At 38.0% G+C, this 27,231-nt stretch overlaps 2 long non-coding RNA genes across 3 annotated transcripts in view; one reads left to right on the forward strand and one right to left on the reverse strand.

The window, feature by feature from the left end:
* On the reverse strand, positions 1-27,046 carry LOC138760131 (uncharacterized). Of its 2 annotated transcripts, XR_011355450.1 has the most exons (4): positions 26,996-27,046; positions 7,863-8,003; positions 4,120-4,547; positions 1-1,143 (listed from the first exon to the last, which is right to left on the reverse strand). It is a non-coding gene; the product is annotated as an uncharacterized lncRNA (long non-coding RNA). The 2 variants fall into 2 exon arrangements; XR_011355449.1 differs by lacking the exon at positions 1-1,143 and having other exon boundaries at positions 2,898-4,547.
* LOC138760132 (uncharacterized) overlaps positions 19,365-27,231 on the forward strand; it is a 37,940-nt gene continuing 30,073 nt past the window's right edge. The window contains exons 1-2 of the long non-coding RNA XR_011355451.1: positions 19,365-19,479; positions 22,432-22,539. This is a non-coding gene — a long non-coding RNA (uncharacterized lncRNA). The remainder of the gene's footprint in view (positions 19,480-22,431; positions 22,540-27,231) is intronic.

Genomic DNA, 27,231 nt, shown 5'->3' on the forward strand with positions numbered 1-27,231 from the left:
TACATTTGCACAGACTTGGTGAGATTGCACTGAGTACTGCACATGGTTTTTCTCCCTTTATTTAACAAATCAAATGCAGGCATTAAAGGCAATGCCAAAGAATTTGATTCTGTTAACTCCAGGAATGAGAGAGTAGCCCTTTCATAAGCAAATAAAGATAATTGATCTATATTCAAAAATATATATCAGAGATTAGGCGTGTGGCCATGTGAAGGACTTAGATGTGTTTTGGTTGAGCTCTCTGTGAAGAGTACAAAATAGACAGTCAAAACTTGAAAATCAAAATTTTCTTCAACAAAAATGGATAAAACTAGCACGAAGAAGCCAAGGCAACTGAGAACAAAGATTGAAGAAGTTTCTATTCACCGGGAACATTGGGTGAAATTATAAAAGGAACCGGTGCAAAAATGGTGATGGGACTGGCAGAAGCAGGTAAAACTGGGGAGTCGGGCATCATTCTGGAAAAAATTGTGAATTTGAATAATCGATTAATAAATATTGAGATGGTGATGAGAGATATGAAGGTGAAAATTACCAAAATAAAATAAATTGTTGAAGACCTGATAGAGAGAATGGGCCAAGCAGAGATTGGACTGATGAAAAAGCATGAAAAACTTGAGACCCTGGAAAAAGAAAGCTAAAGAATGGAAGTCAGATAAACAAGGACTGCTGGACAAAATAGACTCCATGGAGAACTTTAGTCAATGGAATAATATCCAAATCATTGGACTGAAGGAAGGAATCAAGGGAAGAGACCCATTGAACTTTTTTTCAAAAATGGATCCCTCAATTGTTGGGATAAGACGAATTTGGAGAGCTCATCGATCACTTGGACCCAGAAGAGCTGGCGATCAGAAACCAAGACCTGTTCTGGTGAGACTTTTCAATTTCTGAGAATGGAAAATAATTCTGGGAGCAGCATATGATTACTCTATGCAGAATCATGGCCCGAGGATGATTATGAAAAAGTACTACTTTTTCAAGACTTTAGCCTGACCTTGATTACACATAGAAAAGAATTTGAAGTGAAAAGACAACGTGCTAAAAACTTGAAATATTCAATGATATATTGAGGGTCAAAGTAGGAGAAGGAACCAGCAATTTTTCAAGACCAAGAACGAGATGGAAGATTTTCTGCGAAGTCTGTAAAACAAAAATAAGGCCATTAAGGGAGAATATTGTGAAAATATTCATAATGGAACTAAGTAAAAGTTGTATTTTTAAAAATTTTGTTAGACACTCTTGTATTTTTTTAAAGTAAAATGCATTGAAATGTTCATGGAGAACTCAATAATGAAACCAAAAATCTGGGAAAAGTGGTAGCAGGATGGAGACTCCTCTTCATCAAGAGATTCCACGGGCTTCTTTTGAGAGCATTTGGGGCTCTATATTACTGTCAGGACAAGAATGCTGTGTGTTTTTTTTATTTAAAGAGTCAAAGAGATCATACTGTTAAAAAATATTTTTAAAATGAATGTGGGTAGAACAGTAAAATTTATTAGTTTTACTGTTAATGGAATTAACAGGCTGGTGAAGAGAAAACAGATCTTGACATACCAAAAAAAATTAAAGACAAATATAATCTTTTTGCAAAAAACGCCTCTTACTAAATTGGAACATGTAAAATTAAAAAGAGATTGTGTGCGGCAAGTAATATTATCTTCATTTGGATCAAAAGCAAGAGGTGTACTGATTTTAATTAATAAAAATATACCAATAATAATAGAAGAGACATTAACCGATCAAGATTAATGAAAGATTTGTAATGGCACACTGTAAAGTTTATGAAGAATCATGGACATTTATGAATATTTAAGCCCCAAATTATGATGATGAAATCTTTCTGAAGAATGTAGCGGCCATGTAATGGGCAAGTGGGCGCACAGCGTGGCAATGCAAACTGTCACCAGAGCGGTTCTGCTGGCATGCAGAACCATAATATGGACACTGCATATGATGTAGTGGCATGGTTCTGTGGGTGTGCTGAACCATAATGTGGACGTCTGCCAACTCACCTAATGGATACCGAGTGATACCGAGAGATACTGAATGCTGAGGAACGGCAATTTGAGCTGTTGAGTCTCCTGGCGGAAGGCGTGGGACATTTATAAGGCTAAATTTAAACCTGCTGGTCCCATGCATCAGCAGCAATCTCATAGTGACGTCCCACCTTGTCCCATGGAGCCCGAGACACACAGTATACAAAAGAAGCCTGTAAACCAGGAAATATTCAGTCTTGAGTTGACTACTCTGATGTGTGCTTGTATTTCTTTAGTAGCTCTACCTTAGTAGCCACTACAAGGATATCTTGTTTAAAACTGCAGTGGGGAAGGCAAAATATAATGATTGGAGGAGATTTCAATTTTTGTTTAATCCAATATTGAACAAATCAGAGAGAACAGTAACAAGAATGAAATCTGCAAACAAAAAAGACCCTATCATTTATGAAGGATTTAAATCTAATTGATAAATGGAGGCAGGCAGCTCAATCCCTTAGAAATAGACTATTCATTCTACTCAAGAGTACATGATTCATATTCACAAAGGACTGACTTATTTTGAATGCCTGCCAGTTACAAAGTAGAGTGGTAAAAATGGAATGTTTGGCAAGACTTTTATCAGACCACTCACCATTAACATTAACTATCACGTTAATGGAAATATACAGATGGTGTCTTAATGAATTTGTCTAATAAGGTTATTAAAAAAGAAGGATTTTTGTGAATTTATTAAGAGACCTATAGAAATATTTAGTGAAAATGATTTTTCTTCCACTGATAACAGTTTTTTTTTTAATATGGGATACATTTAAAGATTATTTCTTACACTAAAAATCTAAAGAGAGAATAAGCAAGAGACGTGGAAGGTCTAGAGAGGGACATAATAAAATTGGGGAAAAAAATCAAATATCAGTAAGACAAAAATATAGAATATTAGAGAACCAAAAGTTATAATATAATACACTGCAAACATATGGTTGGAAAAAGTGATATTAAAAACTAAACAAAAATATAAACTCGGAGAATGGGCACATAAAGTGTTATCTTGGCAGGTTAAAGCACAGGAGTCATCCAGAAATTAAATGCAATAGAAGCAGAATCTGATGCTATAACATATAATCAAAAAGAAATTAATAATACAATGGATGCAGACAATTCTATATTAAACTATATAAATCAAAAATTCTAGGAAATTAAAACGGGATGGAAGAATTTTTAACAAATGTTGAACTTTCTAACCTAGAAGAGAAAGAAAACGATGATTTCTATCAGTCATTCCCAAAGTGGATGATGCTGCAGTTCTGGGGCTGGTGGAAAGATCCAAGAGGGTGAGGGAAAAGGGGGTGATCTGGGGGGGAAGATGAAAAAAGGAGGCGGTCTGGGGGGAAGAGGAAAAAGGGGCTGGTTTGAAGATTTCCATCAAACTCAGTGTGCAATGCTCATTGTGCACTATCCATCAGGTGAGGAGGGGGTGGGGATGAGGGGGTGGGACAGTGATGGCCAGGCATGGTTACTGATCCAGGACAGTGACTGTAGGCAATAGAGTGTGAAAACTGTTAAGACAATGTAGTTACAGGTGAAATATAAATTTACCCTTTCATATTGCTAAATTGGTTTACTATAAATTTTATTTGTGAAATACATATGCTTGTTTATAGTGTTAGATCGGTTGTTGTTTTAAATTTGCAGTAGGCCTAATATCAATAATGAGGTGTGTGTTCATTGTATGTGTATGTGGAGGGAGGGGGACATCAGGGATGTGGCCTGGGAACCAAGGGGGAAACTTCCCAAATAAGTTTGGAAACCACTAATTTAGATGCTCCTTTTACAAGGGAAGAAATAGAGAAATCTCTGGGTATTTTGCAAGCTAATAAGTCCCCAGGGGAGGTTGTGTTCCCTCCTGAGTTCTATAGACCATTTAAATATTTGTTGATGGATGTGTTAGACCGGGAAATGAAAACCCAAACCTTTCAAAAACTTTTTTAACTGCTATAATTGCAATGTTACCGAAGAAAGGTAGAGATCCATTAAAAACCTTATCATACAGACCAATATCACTTCTGAATGCAAACTATAAAATTCTAGCAAAGGCCTGGCAACAGACTGGGTGAGTATTTACCAAAATTAATGCATCCAGATCAGGTGGGATTTGTTCAAGGAATATATTCTTCAAATAGTCTAGATAGATTATTCCATCTTCTTCTTCTTTGGCTTGGCTTCGCGGACGAAGATTTATGGAGGGGGTAAATGTCCACGTCAGCTGCAGGCTCGTTTGTACCTGACAAGTCCGATGCGGGACAGGCAGACACGGTTGCAGCGGTTGCAGGGGAAAATTTGTTGGTTGGGGTTGGGTGTTGGGTTTTTCCTCCTTTGTCTTTTGTCAGTGAGGTGGGCTCTGCGGTCTTCTTCAAAGGAGGTTGCTGCCCGCCGAACTGTGAGGCGCCAAGATGTATGGTTTGAGGCGATATCAGCCCACTGGCGGTGGTCAATGTGGCAGGCACCAAGAGATTTCTTTAGGCAGTCCTTGTGCCTCTTCTCTTATTCCATCTAATACATGTGGAAAAATCACATTTGAATTCAAACATAACTATTTATTTGGATGCAGAAAGGGCATTTGATCAATTACAATGATCTTCCTTATTTAAAATGTTGGAAAAATTTGGTGTAGGTAGAAAATTTATAAATTGGATAAAAACTCTAGCATAAACCATAAGCTAAAATTACAGCCAATAGCCAAATGTCATATATTTTTTCCCTTGAGTAGATCTAGCAGTTAGGGGTGTCCCCCTATCACCAGCATGCTAACTACTGAAACTTTGGCAGAGATTTTAAGAAGAGATCCAGATATTGAGGGCATCAAATTTGGACAAGAAGAACATAAAAGTAGTTTATTTGCTGATGATGTGCTATTATTATATCTGCCTGACCCGGCTGAATCACTGATAAGGTTATAAACAATATTAGAAAATCAGGTTATAAAATAAATATGGACAAAAGTGAGATGATGCCATTGCAGAACTTTGATTATGAAAGTTACTGAAAAGCTAATAGATTTAAACGGAAGAAGGAAAGAATTAAATATTTAAAATAATGACAGATAATAATTTACAGAATTTATACAAGCTTAATTATACCCTCTACTAGAAATAATATAAAAAGATTGACAGAAATGGAAAGATCTGCCAATTACATAGTAGTAAGGTTAAATTGTATAAAAATGAAGGTATTGCCAATACTACAGTAACTTTTTCAATTATTACCTATTGTACTAACTAAACATTTATTTTAATTATTACATAATTGTATAAGACAAATCCTGTGGAATAACAAAGTACAAAGAATTGCACTGGAAAAATTAACATGGAGCTATAAATTGGGAGGACTTAGATTTCCGGATTTTAATGAGAATCTATCAGCACAAGTAAGATTTCTACCATCTTTCTTTGAAGAAAATTATGCCCTATCAGGGATTTGATTGGGACTGAATTCAATAAAAGAGGAGAAAATTTGGGACTTTATTTATTAGTAGAATGTTAAGTCAATAACAAAATAATGGATAATCTTATATTAATACATAATTAAAATATGGCAAGAAATAAATTAATGTATCAGGGAAAAAGGCAGGTATATCACTGAGGATACTATTACGTAAAAATATACTATTGCCTATGAATCTTGGTTAAAAAAAATATATTGAATTCATGGTATGATAAACAAACAAATTATGTTGATGATTGTCATTTGGAAGGATCTCTTAGGTCTTTTGAATAATTAAGAAATAAGTCTGACTTCTCCCAAAAACTTTCCTCTACTCACCTTAGACAGGTATAAAGAGCAGCGAGCTGAGAAGTTGAAGGAGGACTACAAGGAGTGTAGAAGGAATCTTAAGAAAGAAATTAGAAAGGCCAAAAAAAGGCATGAAGAGGCTTTGGCTGACAGAGTAAAAATAAATCCAAAGGGTTTCTGTAAGTACATTAAAAGTAAAAGATTAGTGAGAGATAAAATTGGACCCCTTGTAGATAGCGAGGGTAGGCTGAGTGAGAAGTCTGAGGAAATGGGGGAAATTTTGAATGATTTCTTTGCCTCGGTATTCACTAGGGAAAAAAATGTTGAACCAGTTGAAGTAAAGAAAAATAGTGGGGAGGTCATGAAGCATATAAGGATAACCGAGGAGGTAGTGATGGCTGTGTTAAAAAAGAAAAAGGTGGATAAATCTCCCGGACCGGACAAAATATTCCCTAGGACACTCAGGGAGGTTAGTGGACAGTTAGTGGGTCCATTAACAGAGATATTTAGGATGTCACTGGCCACGGGGGTGGTGCCAAAGGATTGGAGGGTGGCGCATGTGGTTCCTCTGTTTAAGAAAGGGTCCAAATGCAAACCTGGGAATTATAGGCCTATAAGTCTGACGTCTGTGGTGGGCAAGTTGATGGAAAGTGTTCTGAGGGATGCTATTTACAAATTTTTGGAGGTAGAGGGATTGATAGGGAGTAATCAGCATGGTTTTGTCAGGGGTAGATCATGCTTGACAAACCTGATTGAGTTCTTCGAGGGGGTTACAAAAAAGGTTGATGAAGGAAAAGCTGTGGATGTTGTCTATTTGGACTTTAGTAAAGCTTTTGACAAAGTTCCCCACAGGAGGTTAGGAAATAAGGTGGAGGCATTAGGTATAAATAAAGAGGTAGTGAAATGGATTCAGCAGTGGTTGGATGGGAGGTGTCAGAGAGTAGTAGTAGATAATTGTTTGTCCAAGTGGAGGCCGGTGACTAGTGGAGTTCCTCAGGGTTCGGTCCTGGGTCCACTATTATTTGTTATATATATTAACGATCTGGATGTAGTGGTGGAGAATTGGATAAGCAAGTTTGCGGATGACACAAAGATTGGTGGTGTTGTGGACAGTGAAGTAGATTACCGTAGATTAAAAGGTGATTTAGGAAGGCTGGAAGTGTGGGCTGAGAAATGGCTGATGGAATTTAATACAGATAAATGTGAGGTGCTACATTTTGGAAAGGCAAATTTAAATAGGTCATATACATTGAATGGTAGACAATCGAGGAGTGCAGAGCAACAAAGGGATTTAGGAGTTATGGTAAATAGTACCCTCAAGGCTGATACTCAGGCAGATGGTGTGGTGAAGAAGGCATTTGGAATGTTGGCCTTCATATATCGGAGTATTGAATTCAAGAGTAGGGAGGTTATGATGAAATTGTACAAGGCATTGGTGAGGCCAAATTTGGAGTACTGTGTACAGTTTTGGTCACCAAATTATAGGAAAGATATAAACAAAATAGAGAGAGTGCAGAGAAGGTTCACGAGAACGTTGACAGGATTTCAGGGTCTGAGTTACAGGGAAAGGTTGTGCAGACTGGGGCTTTTTTCTCTGGAGCATAGAAGATTGAGAGGGGACTTGATAGAGGTGTTTAAGATTTTAAAAGGGACAGACAGAGTAAATGTGGATAGGCTTTTTCAATTAAGAAAGGGGGAGATTCAAACTAGAGGACATGGTTTAAGATTGAAGGGGGAAAATTATAAGGGGAACATGAGGGGAAATTTCTTTATGCAGAGGGTGGTGGGGATGTGGAATGAGCTTCCGGCAGACGTGGTCGAGGCGGGATCATTGGTTACATTTAAGGAAAGACTGGATCGTTATATGGATAGGAGGGGACTAGAGGGGTATGGACCGGGTGCTGGTCAGTGGGACTAGGAGGATGGGGATTTGCTACGGCATGGACTAGTAGGGCCGAACTGGCCTGTTCTGTGCTGTAAGTGGTTATATGGTTATATGGTTATAGGTGTCCTCTGGTTTTTGCTAGTGTTGCCCCATGTAAAAGGTGCTGGCTCATCACCCTATCTATTATTTACCTCTATTGTCATCTCTCTTCCTTCCTGACTCCAAAGAGAAAAACTCAAGCTCTGTCAACCTGTGTCATAAGAATGTTCTCAATCTCAGGCAATATCGTGATAATTCATCTCTGCACTCTTTCCAAGGCATTTACATCCTTCCTGTAATGAGGCAACAAAAAGTGAAGGCAATGTTTCAAATGTGGTCTGACCAGAATTTTATTGAGCCGCAACATTACCTCATGACTCTTGAACCCAATCCCCTGATGAATGAAAGACAGAACACCAAATACTTTTTAACCACCCCATCAACTTGCACAACAACCTTGAAGGTTCTAAGGACATGGATTCTAAGATCTCCCTGTTCTTCCACACTGTTAAGAATCCTGCCATTAACTATATATTCTGTCTTCAAGTTTGAACTTTCAAGATGCATCACCACATTTACCAGATTGAACTCCATTTGTTACTTTTTCACCCATTCTGAATCCTGTCTATATCCTGTTATCCTATGATAACCTTGAGCATTATCCACATCCATCCTTTGTGTCATCTGCAAACCTATTGACCCATCCCTCCATTTCTTCAACCAATTTATAAAAATCACAAAGAGCAGCAGTCCTAGAACAAATCGATGCAGAATACCACTAGACATTGATCTCCAGGCAGAATATGTTCCATAGTCTACTACTCTTTGCTTTCTGGAGTCAAGCTAATACTGAACCCAAGCAGCCAAGGTTCCATGCCACTTGACTTTCTGATACATATAATTTTTGAATATTTTAGTTTTGTTTTTTTCCCCAAAATATCAAAATTTTCCATTTTCAATATATATAATAACAAAACAAAACACAATAACCCCTCCCTCAACCCCTTCACAGTATAAATCTGTACAGTTGGGTATAAGCCCCTATATAGTCCAAATATGTTTATCGTATTTTTATAAATACATCATATTTGTTCTTTGTATTATATGTGATTTTATTTCCATAGGTGTACAACTGGTATTGATGCCCAGGTCTTGGAGTTTGCTGATCAGTTCTGAGGTGTTAATGGTGTTAAATGCCAGACTATAGTCGATAAAGAGAATCCTGATGTATGCATCTTTGCTCTCCATGTATTTCAGGGCTTTGGATAGAGGGGGAGGGGATGTTGATGGCTGGTACAATTGGGAGATTAAAAAAAACAATTAGATGAGGCAGCATGGTTGGTGTAGTGGTTAGCGCAATGCCTTTACAGCACCAGGAATCAGGACCAGGTTTTGAACCCCATGCTGTCTGTACATTCTCCCTGTGTCTGTGTGGGTTTACCCTGGGGGCTCTGGTTTCATCCCACCATTCATTATATACCAAGGTATAGGATAATTCAGTGGCATGGACTTATGGACTGAAATGTCCTGTTATGGTCCTGTAATGTCTAAATTTAATGGCCTCATGGATGTCAGAAAAATAGAGGATAAATGGTGTGAGGTAGCAAAGGATTAGATTGTTGTGGAACAGGTTTACAACATCATTGGTTAAAGAGTCTGTACTGTGCTAAAATGTTCTATGCTCTATATTCTTTGGAGTTCAGCAGAATGGGTTTTTTATTTCCTTAGAGGTATGACAGATTAGGTATCAAGTTGTTTTCACTAGTGAGAGAATCTTGAGTCATGGGACCAGAATTTTGAGGTCTACTGGGAACTAGCTTAGAAGAGAACTGCGGCTGCGCAGGTTTGAAGGGCAAATGTTCTACTTCTGCTTTATTTTCTTATGTTTTTACCAAATGTAATAATGAAATGTACACTATAATCTGTATTATCATGTCATTTAATTGGACATTACCTTTGTAAATACAAATAATGATAGACTGCAGCAATACAGTCATACTGCAACATGCAGTATAAATATATTATGGATATATTACTATGCAAGATACAATTGTTTTGTTTGATTGTTACTGTGCAACATCTAATTTTTACCAAGTTCCTGCAAATTATCAAGACAAGACTTAGATAAAAAGGAAAAAAAAATACATATGAGATGAAAGAAGCTGGGGGAGTGGCCTAGAGATGACAAGACAAGAAAACTGAAAGGTGAAGAGACAGACAGAGGAAGAAAATATCAAGAAGGGGACAGGACAGAATAGTTGGAGAGTTTAAAAAAAAATGAGTATTGGAGGACGTAAAGAAGGAAACAGTGGAATCAGATATGAGTGGAGGTTACCTTAATCTCAATAAACCATTTCAAATCAAAATGTTAACTGACCAATTCTACTCATGGATGCTATCTGACCTGCTGAATTCCTCATTCAATTTTTTCCCTGCTTAATGTACACCTAACCAATTTGTTCAGCTCTTACATTGCTCTCAATAAAAAGCACATCATCTTTCAAAAGGGGATGGAAAGCTTGATCAAACCTGTCTAGCAATTTTAGCAATGATTTTGTATAATTAACTTCTAAGGGGCACAAGTCCGCACAGTGTAATCAATTCAATTTTTCCTCCCACCAGCATGAAAACCCACGCATCCTCAGAAAAGTTCATTGCATACTTGCACTTGAAATACCATGATGCAATCTTATTTGAGATGATCATTGAAACTTGAGACATCTCATTGGCATTTGAACCCATGCATTGAGAGATACCTGAGCCACATATGAGACAATTTTAACTATGTAAGCAGACCTAAGGGGTTCAGTCCGATTTAAAACCTAACAAAGTTTGAATTGTATTTTTGTCATCATGCCTGCATCTTAATTGACAGTTATAATGAAGGCTGTGTTTAACTTATGAAACTTGCCTTTGGTAACCATGTTCCGAGATTGGCCACAGTTACAATCTTCTGGAGGTTTTGTTCTGGGAAAGATTGCAGAGCACTGGTGTGGATTGAGTAAGCTGTTGAACTAAATATAACATGGTTTCACTACCGTTCTGTTTATTTCTTCCTTGCTGCCGCACTGTCCCTTTCCTCAACTTTGGGCTTAAAATTTAACATGGGCTGTTTCTGGTCTTTGTGAGGCATAATGAAACCTATGTAAAATGGTTCTTTCGTGAAGTAAAATAAAGTGCCTTCTCATGGAAAATGGTTAGCAGCTGTCACCAGGTGACGTTTTGAAAGTGTGGATGCTAAATTCACCCAGCCCATTCTACAATAGTAATGCCAATTCAGGCTGATGCCTGAAATGTTGGTGATATCCCTTTGTTTCCTATATATACTCAGATCAGAGTTGAGATTTATTGTCAGAGTACATACATGACATCACATACAATGCTAAGGCTTTTTTTATTGATAGATAAGGCAGAATTACCACTTATTGGCAATGCCAAAAAAAAATTCTACTCAATGTACCCATGTCAACAAATAAAGAAATGTAAGCAAACTGACTGTGCAATACAAAGAGGGAAAATAATTCAATAAAGTGGAAAAAGTCAAGAGTCCTGAAATAAGTCCCTGATTGAGTTTGTTGTTGAGGAATCTGATGGTGGAGGGGCAGCAGATATTCCTGAAGCTGCTGGTGATGTTGGTCTTGTGGCACCTCTACCTCTTTCCTGATGGTGACAGAGAATGTGCTGTGTGGTCTGGATCCTTGATGGTTGCTGCGGATCATTGATGGCGGCGTTCCCTGTAGATGCACTGAATGGTGGGGAAGGTTTAACCTGTGATGTCCCGGGCAGTGTCCACTACCACTTGCAGGGCTTTATGCTCAGGGGTATTGGTGTCTCCATACCAGACCATGATGCAGCCGGTCAGCACTCTTTCCACCACACATCTCTAGAAATTTGCCAGGAATTCTAATATCATACCAAACCTGCACAAACTCTTAAGGAAGTAAAGGTGCAACATGCCTTCTTCATGATGTCATTAGTGTGTTGGGTCCAGGAAAGATCCTCTGAGAAAGTGTGTGACCAGTGGCACTCACATCCACAGTGATGAAATGTTTTGAGGGGCTGATGTTGAAGCACATCACCTCCTGTCTAAGCAGCGACATTGATCCATTCCAAATTGCCTAACTGAGCGGCAGGTCATGGCAGATGCCATCTCACCGGCTCTATGCAAAGCCCTGAAATATTTGGAGAGCAAAGATGCATACATCAGGATTCTCTTTATCGACTATAGTCTGGCATTTAACACCTTTAACACCTCAGAACTGATCAGCAAACTCCAAGACCTGGGCATCAATACCATATTGTGTAATTGGATCCATGATTTCCTCACCTTCAGACAAGGATGACCTAGTTGACGTAGTGGATAGCGCAATACTGTCACAGCGCCAGTGATCGGGACTGGGGTTTGAATCCTGTGCTGTCTGGAACGAGTTTGTATGTTTTATCTGTGTCTGCATGGGTTTTCCCTGGATGCTCCGGTTTCCTCCAACTCTTTTAAACCTACCAGGGTTGAAGGTTAATTGGGTGTAATTAGTCAGCACAAACGTGTGAGCTGAAATGGCCTGTTACTGTGTTGTATGTCTGAAATTTAAAATTTTAAAATTTACACCACAATAAGTGAAGATTGTTTATAACATCTCCACAATCTCCATCAATACTGGAAAGAAGCAGGGCTGAGCTATTAGCCTCATGTTCTCCTAGCTTTACACCCATGACTATCTGGTTCAGTACAACAGTAATGACTATACAGTGGGTTATCAAAAATGGGAAATGAGTCTGCAAACTAGAGGGAGATTGCAAAGCTGGCTGAATAGTGTGCTAACAATAACCTCACACTCAATGTCATCAAAATCAAGGAGTTGATTGTGGACATTCGGAAGGAAAAAGCAGAGGTGTATGATCTCATGATCATTGGGGGATCGGAGGTGGAGAAGGTGAGTAAATTTAAATTCCTGAGAGTCACCATCCCAGAAGAATTTTCTGGACATAACACATGAATGTCATTGTGAAGAAAGCACGTCAGTGCATCTACTTGCTCAAGAGTTTGCGGAGGTTTGGCACGACATCAAAAACCTTGGCAAATATCTACAGATGTTGAGTGGAAAATGTGCTGACTGGCTGCAATACTCTCTGGTATATGGGAGCCAATACCTCTGAGTGGAAAGCCCTGCAAAAAGTAATGGGCATAGCCCAGTACATTATAGGCAAAACTCACCCCACCATCAGGAAAATCTGCATGGGATTCTTCCGTCAGAGAGCAGCAGCAATCATCAAGTATTTGCACCACCCAGGACATGTTCTCTTCTCACTGCTGCCATCAGGAAAGATTTTGGTGCTATAAGATTCATACCACCAGGTTCAGAAAGAGTTGCTATATCAGACTCCTAAATGACAAAATTAATCAGAAATTCATTTAAGGACTCTTGCTTTGCACATTATTTATCATTGAATATTTATTTTCTGATTTGTACAATTAGTTTGTTTACATTTATTTCTTTGTTAATATTTCTCTCTTTTTTATACAGCTGCCCTGCTTCTTTCCAGTATTAATGGAGATTGTGGAGATGTTATAAACAATCTTCACTTATTGTGGTGTAAATTTTAAAATTTTAAATTTCAGACATACAACACAGTAACAGGCCATTTCAGCTCACACGTCTGTGCTGACTAATTACACCCAATTAACCTTCAACCCTGGTAGGTTTAAAAGAGTTGGAGGAAACCGGAGCATCCAGGGAAAACCCATGCAGACACAGATAAAACATACAAACTCGTTCCAGACAGCACAGGATTCAAACCCCAGTCCCGATCACTGGCGCTGTGACAGTATTGCGCTATCCACTACGTCAACCAGGTCATCCTTGTCTGAAGGTGAGGAAATCATGGATCCAATTACACAATTTTCTACCAATAAGTAGAAAATGTGCCTGGCCCAAGGATAAAAGAATCTCAGAGTTGCATGTGATGTCATGTATGTACTCTGACAATAAATCTGAACTTTTGACCCACTAAATTTCTCCAGCACTCTTGTTTGTAGCACTACAATCACACTTTCCTGTTTTAGTGTCAAGTGCATTTGATAGTTCTTGGCCTTTACTCATTGGAATTTAGGAGAATAAGGGAGGATCCCATTGAAACATTTTGAATGTTGAACGGAATGGACAGAGTAGACATAGACAGATTGTTTCCCATGGTGGGAAATTCCGGGACAAGAGGGCACAACTGCAGGTTTGAAGGGCATCCACTTAGAACAGAAATGCGGAGGAATTTCTTTAGCCAGAGGCTTGGAAATTTATGGAATTTGTTTCCAATTGTCGTTGTGGAAGCCAAGTCAGTGGGAGTATTTAAGACAGTGATTGATAAGTCTTGAGCATCAAAGGTTATGGGGTAAAAGCTGGGCAGTGGGTCTAATTGGGAATATGGATCAGCTCATGATTAAATGATGGGGAAGACATGATGGACTGAATAGTCTATTTCTGTTCCTATGCCATTGAAACTGTTGTGCACACTGTGCTTCGATTGGCACTGAATTTGGAATAAAATCACGCCAAATTTACCAGTATGGTATCATTGCACATAAACAAGACTTTTCTGGTAAATAGGTGGTCTGAACGCCACTCTTTGATTTTTGATAGACCTAGAGTTTGAAATGAAGAGTTTCAGATCTGGCTAGTGCAAAATGACTGATGTAAAACTTCTGTTGATTTTTGTCGAACTTTGAATCTCTCCTTATGTTTTGTGCAGACAAGCTAATACTTCTGTGATGTCTCACTTCACTCAAGAGCAGCTCTCAGCACATACCCTGGGGAATTCCATTCTGTTCAGGGCATCCTGACCCAAATTGAAAGTGATTTCTTTGGAGACCAACAATTTACAGGGTTTTCAGAAGGATTTAAATCATCCACTTTCACTTACGTCCCTAACTAACGGGATGAAAGTTAAAATAAATTAAAGAAAATTCTGAATGGATGCCAATTATGAATGATGTACTTTCAGTCAGAACAAATGATTACCTTTTGACAGATATCTTGAGTAAAACTGCTTGTCTCTGTTCTAATACAAGTGTTTCCCATCAATTTCTTACAGCTTCACTTTTCAAATATATGGAAGATTTACTATACAGTTGGTTCAAGGTCCTGTGATAATCAATTTGCCATTGTCTTGCCTTACTTTGAATATTTCCCCTCATAATATTTCCCCTACAAATAGAGGAAGAATTTCTTTGTTTGCCTTTGTCTTTGATGCCCCATACAATAACACTTTAAAAGAATGCTCACCCAATACAATTCTAAACTATACTGTATATGCTTTCATATAACAATTTCAACATAGGAACTTATCCCAAATATATTGTGTATTCACTTCAAAAAAAAGTTGTCATCATCACATGAGTACTGATGAAAACAATATTTTTTATGTGTGAGCATTCTGATAAAGTGAAAAGAGAACTGAATAATGAGAGTTAATGAGAAAAATGTGTAATATTTGTCCATTGGAAATGTAGCTCCAAAGGTAGCAATTGGAAGCTATCATACATCTATTAATAATGCATTCACATTCGTTTTAGCCCTCCACTATTTTAGAAGTTGCACTTCTTCCTTTACATATTCATTTTAAGACAATCTTTTTGACAAATCTGCCTTAACCAATTAATTAATCCCCTACAGGACTTACTTTTGCCATGGTAAGTAATTGATAATAAAAATTTACACCAAAAAGAGCAGGTGATGTTGTAATTATGAAAAGACTACAGTAACTTCTACATACCAAGGCAGCATTTTTTTGGGGGCATGGATGAATGGAATAGAGTGGAGGATAATTACATGTAAGTTCAACCTGGTCACTTACAGCAGTAGAGAATTACTCAATACTATTTGCAATACATGCAGCCAAATTCTAAAATAACAGAAATATATTACTGAAGAATATATTTGTGTCCTTCCATTTGTATCTCTTCCTCAAAACAAAACAAGCATTGCTTCTCTTATACTGTATTGATTTAAAATTAAACAAATAAACTACCACTATCTGCACTCCTTTAGTGCATGGGTTTGAACAGCATTTGAGTATAAGAAGGAAAGTAATTGAAGGGGTAGTTGGAGAAGTCTCCTATCTGAAATAACATTACAAAATGTTTACAATACAGATACCGATTCAACTCAATGGTTTCAATCAATGTCTATGGACCACATGAATCTGCTTCTATCGTTCTCTCTTCTGATGCATCAACATACTCTTTTCTTCTTTTCATAAATTCCCTACTTCTCCTGAACACTTCAATCCAATTTATCTCAATTAATGTTTGATGGGTTGTGTTTTGCTTTTTAACCATTCCGAATATAAATATTTGTTTTAGTTTCTCCATTTGATTGATTAGTGATGATCTTCTATACACAGGTTCTGTTCAAACCAACACTGAGAAACAGGAAATACACTCAATTCATGTTTTTTTTTAAATCAAACCATATTATTATATGGTCAGATTATCTTTTTATCAACTAAATAATCTGCAAACATCCATGATTGGCTGTTCAGGATGGATTTCCGTGAAGTCTGTGTGATCTGCTTAAGGTTCTAGACTTGCCTGGAGCAGTGGGAAGACACAGGAACTAGGGGCAAGCAAACTTTCCCCCCACACCCACCAGCAATTTTGAACAAGAAGTTGAGAACCAGATAAGCCACACCTTTATTTAGCTGGCTGTCAAAGTTATCAAAACCCAAAGAAAGTTTAGGGTTTTCTGTTATTTCAAAACAGTCAGAAAATTCTCAAATTATTAAAAATATTTAAGCATCTAAACTTAAAAACAGCTAAAGCTAAACGAAGAAAGGTGACTTAAAAAAAATAAGTGAAAACAATATTAAAAATGAAAAGTACCTATAACTGAATATTTGATAACTGACATAATCAGTGGACTCTCCTGTTTCAATCAAAATGTCACTGATAACTATTTTGCAGCCTATGTCAGCCGTGTTGTTCTCTTTGCCGATAAACTTTGCAGTGTGGGCAAACCACTGAGGAAAACCATGATAACCTTTTAAACAAATAAAATTGATAAATGCTTTCAGGTTTTTTGGAATTTGAAAAGATATCTTACATTAATTAATCAGCTCACCATCAGAGCTTTTGAAATTTGTGCTCTATGTCCAAGTTTTGCATGAAAAAAATGAAACTGGTCCATTGTTCATATTTATTCAACTTATAATTGTCTTTAAAAGAGCCTCATAGTAGAAATAATATGAGCTATTCTATGTGCAAATTGGCTGCAAAATTTCCCAAATTATAATAGCAAAATTTCAAAAGTATGCTATCCTTAAAGTTGCTATTTTCATGTTAATCTTTCAGATCTGTTTATTTTCACGACAGCACCATCAGTAATAGCTGCTCACCCTCCTCCATTACATATTAAGTTGAGTCCAATGTAAAGCACTATCATTCCCAATGCAGCTAATCACTTCTTGAAATTCATGGTCAGAAAGAATTTCACCAACTCTAAGCTCAAACAAGATCAGTCTGCTTTAAGTGAACAGATGTGCTCTGCCACGAGAATGAGTTGAGTTGCTTTTTACACCAATTTCACAGCAGGGCAGCTCAAATCAAAATTAGAAATGGAAAAATCACAGCCAAAGATACACACAAGGCCAAATGTAGAACATACGCCATAGGGGCAACATCAGCAGATACAGATGTGACTGAGTTGGCATTTGCTTTGCGTGAAAATAGCATAGCAGCTGGGAAATACTGGAAAGCTTTGTTTAACACTATCTTCACTCCAGTTTAAAACTAGTCATAAACCCAAGACTCCTCAGAGAATGCACTGTATCACATTTACAGTAGATAGCCGATTCGCTAAGGTTTCCATTGGAAACTTTAGAATCCATTTCATTTTTGGACTTAACCCAGAACAATGTCTCTTCTGTGAACTGATTTGCTCATAAATAATAGTCAGGTTTCAGTGAGATCCCTGTGGCTTATAACCAGGACCATTTATCCAGAGAGGCAACACCTCTGGTAGCAGAGGTTAAGAAGGTGGAAGGAATCTCATTAGCAAACAACAACTGGCATTTTTTCATTTCTTATTCCCTACCCATCAGAAAAAGAAATATGTGATTGCATTTTTTAAAAAGTGTTCCAAGAAGCAACATGCTCTCAAGAAATATGATAATGTAGTAGATTATTGCTCAGAACACTTTTATTCCAACATTAGAAAAGAACATGACTGACTTCAAGGTGTTTCCAAATATCCACACTTTAAAGTTAAAAACACCCAGAGTGTAACATGCAAGGGGGCTGACTAAGGTTGAAAGCTATGTCTCTCCCTTGCATGTCATTTCTCTGGAGACATTGATGACCACATGAACCAGACCAGTGGACCAGCACCATCTTGCTGCAGATTGTGCTAGGTTTGTAAGTTAGCTGTTCACAATGTGGCAGAAGAAAGTATCCAGCTCCAAAAATAACCAAACTTAAGTGTGCTGGCATAGGGGTGTTAATTGGATAAGACAAAAATAAAACCCAAAATTATTTTTTTTTAATTTTTCCAAATCCAAAATATGTGGGGGGGAAAGCTCTCACACACAGAAAGGGAGAGAGAGAGATTAAAAAAAAAAGCAGGCATTCAGTTCCAAACCACAACTTCCACTTGGATTAATGACACTCATGTGGGTCCTGAATGACTCGGTTGTGTTGGAACCCAGGACTACACCCATATACTTCCCAACAGCTGGTCATAGCAATGAGTTGAGGTCAGCCCTCACCATGGGCACACAACAAACCTCCTCCTCCTCCTTTTAAAATTGCATTCTCTTATTTCATCGTCCCCACATCAGCAGTTTGCCATTATTAACTAAGAAGCGCTTTCACATTTCCTTGAACATACCTCAGGCTTGTCATCAGCTTTAACCTTTTTTGCATTTGTGCTTTAAATCAACATTTTAGAAATGTTAATCCTCCGAGTACCACATTTCCTTTTGCAAGCATGTGATATAAATTTTGTCACAGAGCATCTGCAAAAATTATACACTTCAAGTTCGTCTGCTGATTGGAAATGAGAATCAACAGAACTAGAGATATGGTGCATTTCATCATAATTTAGACTCACTGAAGGCAGAATTTTATTGAAACAATGCTCTATTCTCGTGCAAAACTTCAAAGACCAAACAATCTGCAAAAGTTAAAATTAAAAAAAAATGTTTCTTTTTAAGATCTGTTGATACATTTAATAATATATTCAAATTTATTTATGTACCTATCTTCCTTAACAGAATTTTGATAACATTTACATGACATTTTTTAATAGACATAATTTTTTTTAACAGAAATAGGAATTCAGAACTATGGTGGGATTTTCCCACTTCTTCCACTTTATCAAGATCCCTGGCCTCTGTCGCAGCATTGTAAAGCTAATGAGGCAGTATCCCAAAGCAGTCCCATAGCTGCAGTTAAAATAAGAGCCACCCCAAATGCCAATTTTCCCTGCTGTGCAAAGGCTGGGAACTGAGTACTTAGCCTCTTCATTTATGACTAGGGATCTCTTTACTGACCCATGAGGATCTTCTCCACCATTTGGGAAGTGGTGTTGAGTGTGAAAAGAGGCTGAAAATCTCTGTCATATCAGTGCTGCAGAATAGAAACCAGGCAGCTTCTGTTGACATCACAGCCTAGGGGACTGCTTCTTGAAGCATCAGTGTAACAGTTTAAATATAGTAGTAGAAACAGAATTTGAAGAGACAGCAGAAGGCGTTCAAAGACTGTGCAACTGCACCCATTTTAATGTTGAGTATTTCATCTTTTTTCTCTAATTTTATTGCGTAGCATTATTGTAAAGCACACCTTCAGTCACCTTTGATTGTATAGATAACTGAATTTACTGTGGAAACAGCTGTCAATGTCACATACAGTTGCATCCCTGCTGTCGACACCCTTATACTGTACATGCATTCATCATTTCCTTTCAACTTCCTGTGCTTTCATAATCAGTTTCCCATGTTCTTTTTTTTCTTAACCTCAGCACATCAACCTCCTTGCTGTCCATATATTAATTTGTCTCAAATGCCATTCTTGCTGACCATCGTAGTCTCCGACTCAATCAGTGTTTCAATTTAATTCCTTCTCTGATCCAGACATGCATTGCTCCATTTCTGAACCTGTTGTTTGTCAACGGTTAGTCCTGAGCATATCTTTGTTCACCTAGTTTTATTCTCCATCATTCTTAATGGAGTACCCCCATCCTCGCAACCTATCTCCTTGGATTTTTCTTAAAAGGGATTGCTAACCAAATTTTTGGCCATTTCTTCAAATCTCCTGTGTTATTAAACGTTAAATTTTCTCTGAAAATGCTCTTGTGTAAAAGTTTGGGAAACATTACTAGATTAATTCTAACTGAACCTGATGAATGTCTAAGTTTTACAAGAACAGTTTTTATTTTATGAGAAAATATTTTTACCCAGTTTAACTGGCTCACACTTTTTGTATTAAAAGTACCCAAAATGAAAGGATAACCCAAAGATTGAGTAGAGCTCCATATCAAAATCGTGCAGATGTGCTAAAAAATGCAGCAGGTGCTAAAATCTGAAATAAATATAGAAATTGAAAATACTCAGATGAACAGACAGCACCTGTACAAAGGGAAACAGATTAACGTTTCTAATCAAAGATCTTTCATCAAAATCTTTGTTAAGTTTGTAAGGCCATTAGGTACATTGAGATTTCATGAATCTCCACAACTGATCTTTCCTGAGTAAATGCAGAATAGGGTTTCTGATGAAAGACCTGTGACTGGCATGATGGCTTGGGAGAATGAAGATCAAAATATGTGCAGAACTTAAAAAGACATGATCATTTAGAGACATTAATGTTATAATGTTTTGGAGATCATTTTGAAAGTTGTGAGATTTAGCAATCAGAAGAGGTTGGATAAATAGTCTTAAAAAGTATGAGTATTAATCCAGGACCAGCACATTTAAAGGAACTCATTAATTGCATGTACAAAGACATAAAGTTCTAGAAATTCCCAGAGATAGATTAAAATGAAGTATTTAAGAGAGGTAAAAATTATGGTAAGGAGTATGGAGACTAATAGAATGAGAGGCTCAGTAAACAGAGCTAATTTAAAGAGTTATTTTGGAGTAGATGAGTAAACCTGCTGGAAGGCAAAAAGGAAATGAATCAGATAAGGGTTTATGAGAGAAAAAGGGATGATGCTGGAAAGTATTGGTCGCATATGAATTAATCAAGAGAAAGGATCAGGGAAAGGACGGAGTCTTTGAGATGATGAATTTTGTGAGATCTCACACCTACAGTCAGTAGTGAAAAAGTGGAAAGAGTGGGAGTTGAAGAAGTTGGTTTCAGGATTTGGCATAAGCTTCAAACCAAAAGTTATTGGAAAAGTAGAAGTGGCAACTTAACTATGAACAATCTACCTATTCAGGAAAGGTCTGCAATGGATCTTCAAGAAATCTACAAAGACTTAATGGGCTTACAAGCATAAGTGGCTCGGTTTGTGTAGCAGTTAATACAGCATTATTACAGCGCTAGATTCAAATCTGACACTGTAAGGAGTTTGTATGTTCTCATCAAGACTCACATGGGTTTTCTCAAGGTGCTCCACTTTCCTCTAACCTTCCAAAATGTACAGGGTTGATAGGTTAATTGAGTGTAATTGGGGTGCCCTGCTTTCACGGGCTGGAAAAACCTTCTTCCATATTGCATATTTAAAAAAAGAAATAGCTCATGTTATGGTGACATAAAGTCACAACATTACTTTGTTCTCAAACAAAATGCCAGAACCCTATTTGTTTTATTAATCTGACATTTTTGGAGCCCGTTCTTGTCTCACTCAAAATCATTGATTGTTTTCTCTCCATTAAGCAATTGAAAATGAAACTAGACTCAAGTTACAAAATTGTATTTTTGGGAGGGGGGAGTGGAAGAGCTGGGGTGGGGGTAGTGTTCAGAGGGGAGAATAATTGGAATATTAGCATTTGATATAATTTTCTCACTCCTGAACTCCCATATGTTGTAAAATCATTTGAAATGTTCCAAAGTAAACAAAAAGTAAATGAATAGAATATCTGCAAGAAATTGTTCCATTAAATTCTGTGGTTACATTTAAAAAAATCTGCAAATATATTTTCTTTCTAAAAGCAAATAATTAAGAACAGAGTTCTGCATTCTTTCTCTGTCATAAGCTTTGGACGCAGAATTTTTACAGCTGTGAAGCCAAACCAAAACTGATTTCATGTTTCTCATGTTGACGAAGCAGAAGGGCAGTTACTTTTATAATTTTTTTTTACCTTTTCCTGACATTTTGTTGCTCAGTTTATGAATAATCCTCAGGAGTTGTGACTGACGAAATAAAATACGATATTTGGCAAAGCTGAGGGCCAAGTTGAGGAAACATAGCCTGATTTGTCATGAAGGCTTAATTTTCCCATTAGAATTACATCACCAAATGGGATTGGTCAGGGGTGGGATAACAAAACACATTTCTCCAGTTTTTGGAATATTTTGTGTAAGAGAAATTGAAGAGACCAGAAATTCATTTGGTTTGCTCATGTGTAATGGAGAAGGAAGTTGTATTTCCTGAAAGTGATGCGAAATGTAGTATTAAAATCATTGCCATCATCAATCAGTGAATAGTTACCATTTTGCAGCATTTATTCAGAAAACTAAGACACATTGAGTGAATGTTTAATGAGATCAGAAATTGATATAATTTTCTTAAGGAAAAAAATGTTGCTGAAGTGGTGATGCCCCACTTTATTTACACCGTGACTGGAAAGAACAACACCTGACATGAAGAAATCTTACTGAACATATCCAAACAAAGCAAGGTGACTGACTTATTAGAAACTGTCAATTTTGTCTAAATATTTAAGGTTCTTTTTCTACCCCTGTGATATAAACTATTATTCAGCCCAAAGAGCAGTGTGGCAACATCTTCCTTAATCTTTACCAATGTTGCTTGGAGACACATTAGACAGTGGCTAAGCTTGATGAGCTCTTGACCAACTGTCCTCTGATCCACTACTTTGAATCCCATGGGGGATGTGTGTTCTGCACTGAGGCAGTGGTGGTTTGATACTCCAGATTCATTTATTTCTCTCCACCAAGTTCTCAATTTAATATCTCAGGAAAGAACTAACCTTCATTAGTGAGCATCTCCCAACCCTGCAGCCGCCTATCAGTGTTAGTTAGGCCTAAATTCTCAGTGTCTTGGACCAGACTGCAGTGCCACTAAGTGAGCCAAACATCTGTTAAAATTTTTCTTGGATTATACACCCATTCATGTAACCCTTTACATAACATATCTATTTAAAACATTTGCCACTTACCATGATGCCTCACTGGTTTTAACATTTAATTTTTGTAGATGGTTTACAAAGTTCCTCATTGTTTTAACTTGTCATAGGAAATGCTGGGCAATATTTCTTCACACATAATCATATCAGTTCTCTAGGTTCTGATGTGATGTAACAGATATTTAAGTACTTGTGTTATCCCATGTGTCTGCAAGGCCCACAATACTACAAACACATCATTCAGATTGAGATAGGCAATCAATTTTAAGGTGAGATTGTGTTTGATGGCTGAGAGAAATAAGAGATCTTTGGATGGGAGGCAAAATGGACAAGGCAGAAGATGAACCATCAGCGGATAGAACCATAGAACCATAAAACATTACAACACAGAGACAGGCCCCTTTGGCCCTTCTAGTCTGTCCTGAACCTTTTTTTTTACCTAGTCCTATTGACATGCACCCAGTCTCAACCATGTACTTGTTCAAATTCTTCTTAAATGTTAAAATTAAGCCTGCATTCACCACTTCAGCTGAGACCTCATTCCACACTCCCACTAGTCTCTATGTGAAGAAGTTACCCTCATGTTTCCCTTAACGTTTTCCCCTTTCATTCTTAACCCATGTACTCTGGTTTGTACCTCACCCACCTTCAGTGGAAAAAAAGCCTACCTGTATTTACTCTGTCTTTCCCCCTCATTTAAAGAAAAACTTCTATCAAATTTACCCTCATTCTTCTATGCTCCAGGGAATAAATTCCTAACCTTTTTAACCTTTTCCTGTAACTCATTTCCTGAAGTCCAGGCAACATCCTAGTAAATCTTCCCTGCACTCTTTTACTGATATCTTTCCTGTAGTTGGGTGACCAAACCTACATGCAATACTCCAAATTTGGCCTCATCAATGTCTTATACAACTTTACCATAACATTCCAACTCCTATACTCAATATTTTGATTTATGAATGCCAATTTGCCAAAAGATCTCTTTACAACCTTATCCACCTATGATGCCACTTTCAGGGAAATATTCCCCGATCCCTCTATTCTACCACACTCCTCAGTGCCCTACTATTTACCATGTATCTGCTATTTTTGTTTGTCATTCCACAATGCAACACCTCACACTTGTTTTCATTAAATTCCATCTGACAATTTTCAGCACATTTTTCTAGCTGGTCCAGATCCCTCTGTAAGCTTTGAAAACCTTTACTGCCCACAACACCTCCAATCTTAGTGCCATCTGCAAACTTGCTGATCCATTTTACCATATTATCATCCAGATAAATGATATAGCTGACTGTTTGAAGTTTTATCTTAATATATGTGATATTGTATTTTCAGTTTTATTCCCTTTTCTTCATTGTATTGTATTTCTTATAAAAATCAATAAAAAATGTAAAAAGAAAGAAAAGATATAGCTGACAAACAACAGTGGTTCCAGCACTGATCCCTGAGGCACACCACTAGTCACAGTCCTCCAGTCTAAGAAGCAATTATCCACCACTTCTCTCTGGCTTCTCCCATCTAGCCATTGTCAAATCCAGTTCACTCCTTCACCATGAATACCTAGCATCTGAACAACATGAGCTATCCTCCAATTCTCCAGCACCACACCCATGGCTAAGGACATTTTAAATATTTCTGCCAGTCACTTCAATTTCTACTCTATCTCCCTCAATGTCTGAGGGAATATCTTGTCAAGCCCTGGGGATTTATCCACTTTTATTTGCTTTAAGATAGCAAAGACTTCCTGCTCTTTAATCTGTATAGGTTCTATGACCTCACTATTTGTTTTCCTTACTTCTCACGACTCTGTGCCTGTTTCTGAGTGAATACTAGAAACCCTTAGAATTTTTCTTCACATTGTCTGCCAAAACAACCTCATGTCCTCTTTTAAACTTTCTGATTTCTTTTTGAGGTTTTTCTTACATTTTTATACTCTTCAAGTACCTAATTTGCTCCATGTTGCATATACATGCTACACACCTCTCTCTTCTTCCAAACTAGATCCCCAATATCCTGGGAAAACCAAGGTTTGCTATGCCTGCTAACCTTGCCTTTAATCTTGACAGGAGCATACAAACTGTACTCTCAAAATTTCACCTTTGAAAGTTTTCCACTTACCTCACACATCCTTGCCCGGAAACAACTTATCCCAATCCACACATTCTAGATCCTTTCTAATTTTCTCAAAATTGACCTCTCTCTAATTTAGAATCTCAACCCAAGGCCCAAACTTATCCTTCTCCATAATTAACCTGAAACTAATGGCATTATGATGACAGGCCCCAAAATGTTCCCCTACACATATTTCTGTCTCCTGTCCTGTCCCATTCCCTATTAGGAGAAACAGTACTGCATTCTTTCTAGTTGGTACCTATATGTCTTGATTGAGAAAACTTTCCTGAACACTCTTGACAAACTCTAAGCCATCCAGCCCTTTTACAGTATGGGAGTCCAAATCCATATGTGGAAAATTAAAATCTCCTACTATCACAACAACCTTATGTTTCCTGCAGCTGTCTTCTATCTCTCTATAGATTTGCTCCTCCATTTCTCATTGACTATTGGGCGGTCTATAATACAACCCAATGAGTGTGGTCATACCTTTTCCGTTCCTTAGCTCCACCCTTATAGCCTCAGTAGATGAACCCTCTGGTCTGCCTGCCTGATTACAGCTGTGATATTTTCCTTGATGAGTAATGTCACTCCGCTCCCTTTCATTTCCCTCCCGGCACACCCTTTTTCTATCATGTCTGAAGCACCAGAATCCCGCAACATTGAGCTGCCAGTCCTGCCCCTTCTGTAACCATGTTTCACTAATGCTGACAATGTTATAATTCCACATGCCAATCCATGCTCTAAGCTTGTCTGCCTTTCCTACAATACTCTTTGCAATGAAATAGATGCACCTAAGAACATTTCCACCTGAGAACATGTACAACCAATAGATTTCTATCAGTGCATGCAATTTTTATGTCATCTTATCCTTCCTCCACTCCTCTATCTGCTCTGATACTCTGGTTCCCATGCTCCTGCAAATCTAGCTTAAACCTACCGGAGCAGCACTTGCAAACCTTCCGACAGTTATATTAGTCCACCTCCAGTTCAGATGTAGCCTGTCCTGTCGGAACGTGTCCCGCCTTCCCTGGAAGAAAGCTCAATGATCTAGAAACTTGAATCCATCCCACCTGCACTATGTATTTTGCCATCCATTAAGCTGCATTATCCTCCTTTTTTTTAGCATTAGTATGTGGCACAAGTAGTGATCCTGAGATCACAACCATGGAAGTCCTATCTTTCAACATAATGCCTAACTCCCTGAACTCTCCTTGAAGGACCTCCCCACCCTTCCTACCCTTGACATTTGTCCCTACATAGATCACAATATCTGGCTGCTCACAATCCATCATGAGAATGCCATGAACTTCATCTGAGATACCTTGGACCCTATCACTAGGGAGGCAGGGATACTGGATTTCTTCCACAGAACCTCTTATCTGTCCCCCTAACTATGAAATCCCCTATCACTACAGCTCCCCTCTTCTCCTCCCTTCCCTTCTTTGCCACAGGACCAGACTCCCTGACAGAGACCTGATCACCATGGCTTGTCCCTGATAGATCCCCAATCCAACCGCCACCACCACCCATGCAACAGTATCCAAAATGTTATGCTTGTTATTGAGGGGTGTGGCCACAGGGATGCTCATTACTGCCTGCAGGTTCCCTTTCCTTCTCCTAACTGTCACCCATCCACCCTTCTCCTGTCTCCAAAGTATCCCTGTAACTCCTGTCTGGGTTCCCTGATGACCCAAATTCTGCAAGAGGAGATTCCACTGCCCTGGCTGCCATTTCCACTATTTATGACTAGTGGAGAAAAAATGTGATATCTAAAACCTGCCCTTACCCATGCCTACCAGCTGAAACCTTTTTGTTCCTTGAATAGGGTGGCCTTTTCTCACTTTAACTCCTATTATCCCTTGGCTCTTACCTGTTCTCACCAAAGCCTGTTGCGTCAAAGCCTTACCACTCTGACTCAGTCCACTCCAACAATGAAGGGATCACTTAGTTTGTTCCAGGTCCTAATCTATAAATTATATATTAGTGAGTCCAACAGGCAGAAATGTGAGTCAGTTCATTACAGTGCTTTAGAGGGAATGTTGTGAAATTCCAGCATATCTCTCCAGAACTGTTGTCATTTACCCAGAAAATCTAGCTGAATAATTT

The sequence above is a fragment of the Narcine bancroftii genome, chromosome 4 (assembly GCF_036971445.1).
Source record: "Narcine bancroftii isolate sNarBan1 chromosome 4, sNarBan1.hap1, whole genome shotgun sequence".
NCBI lineage: Eukaryota > Metazoa > Chordata > Chondrichthyes > Torpediniformes > Narcinidae > Narcine > Narcine bancroftii.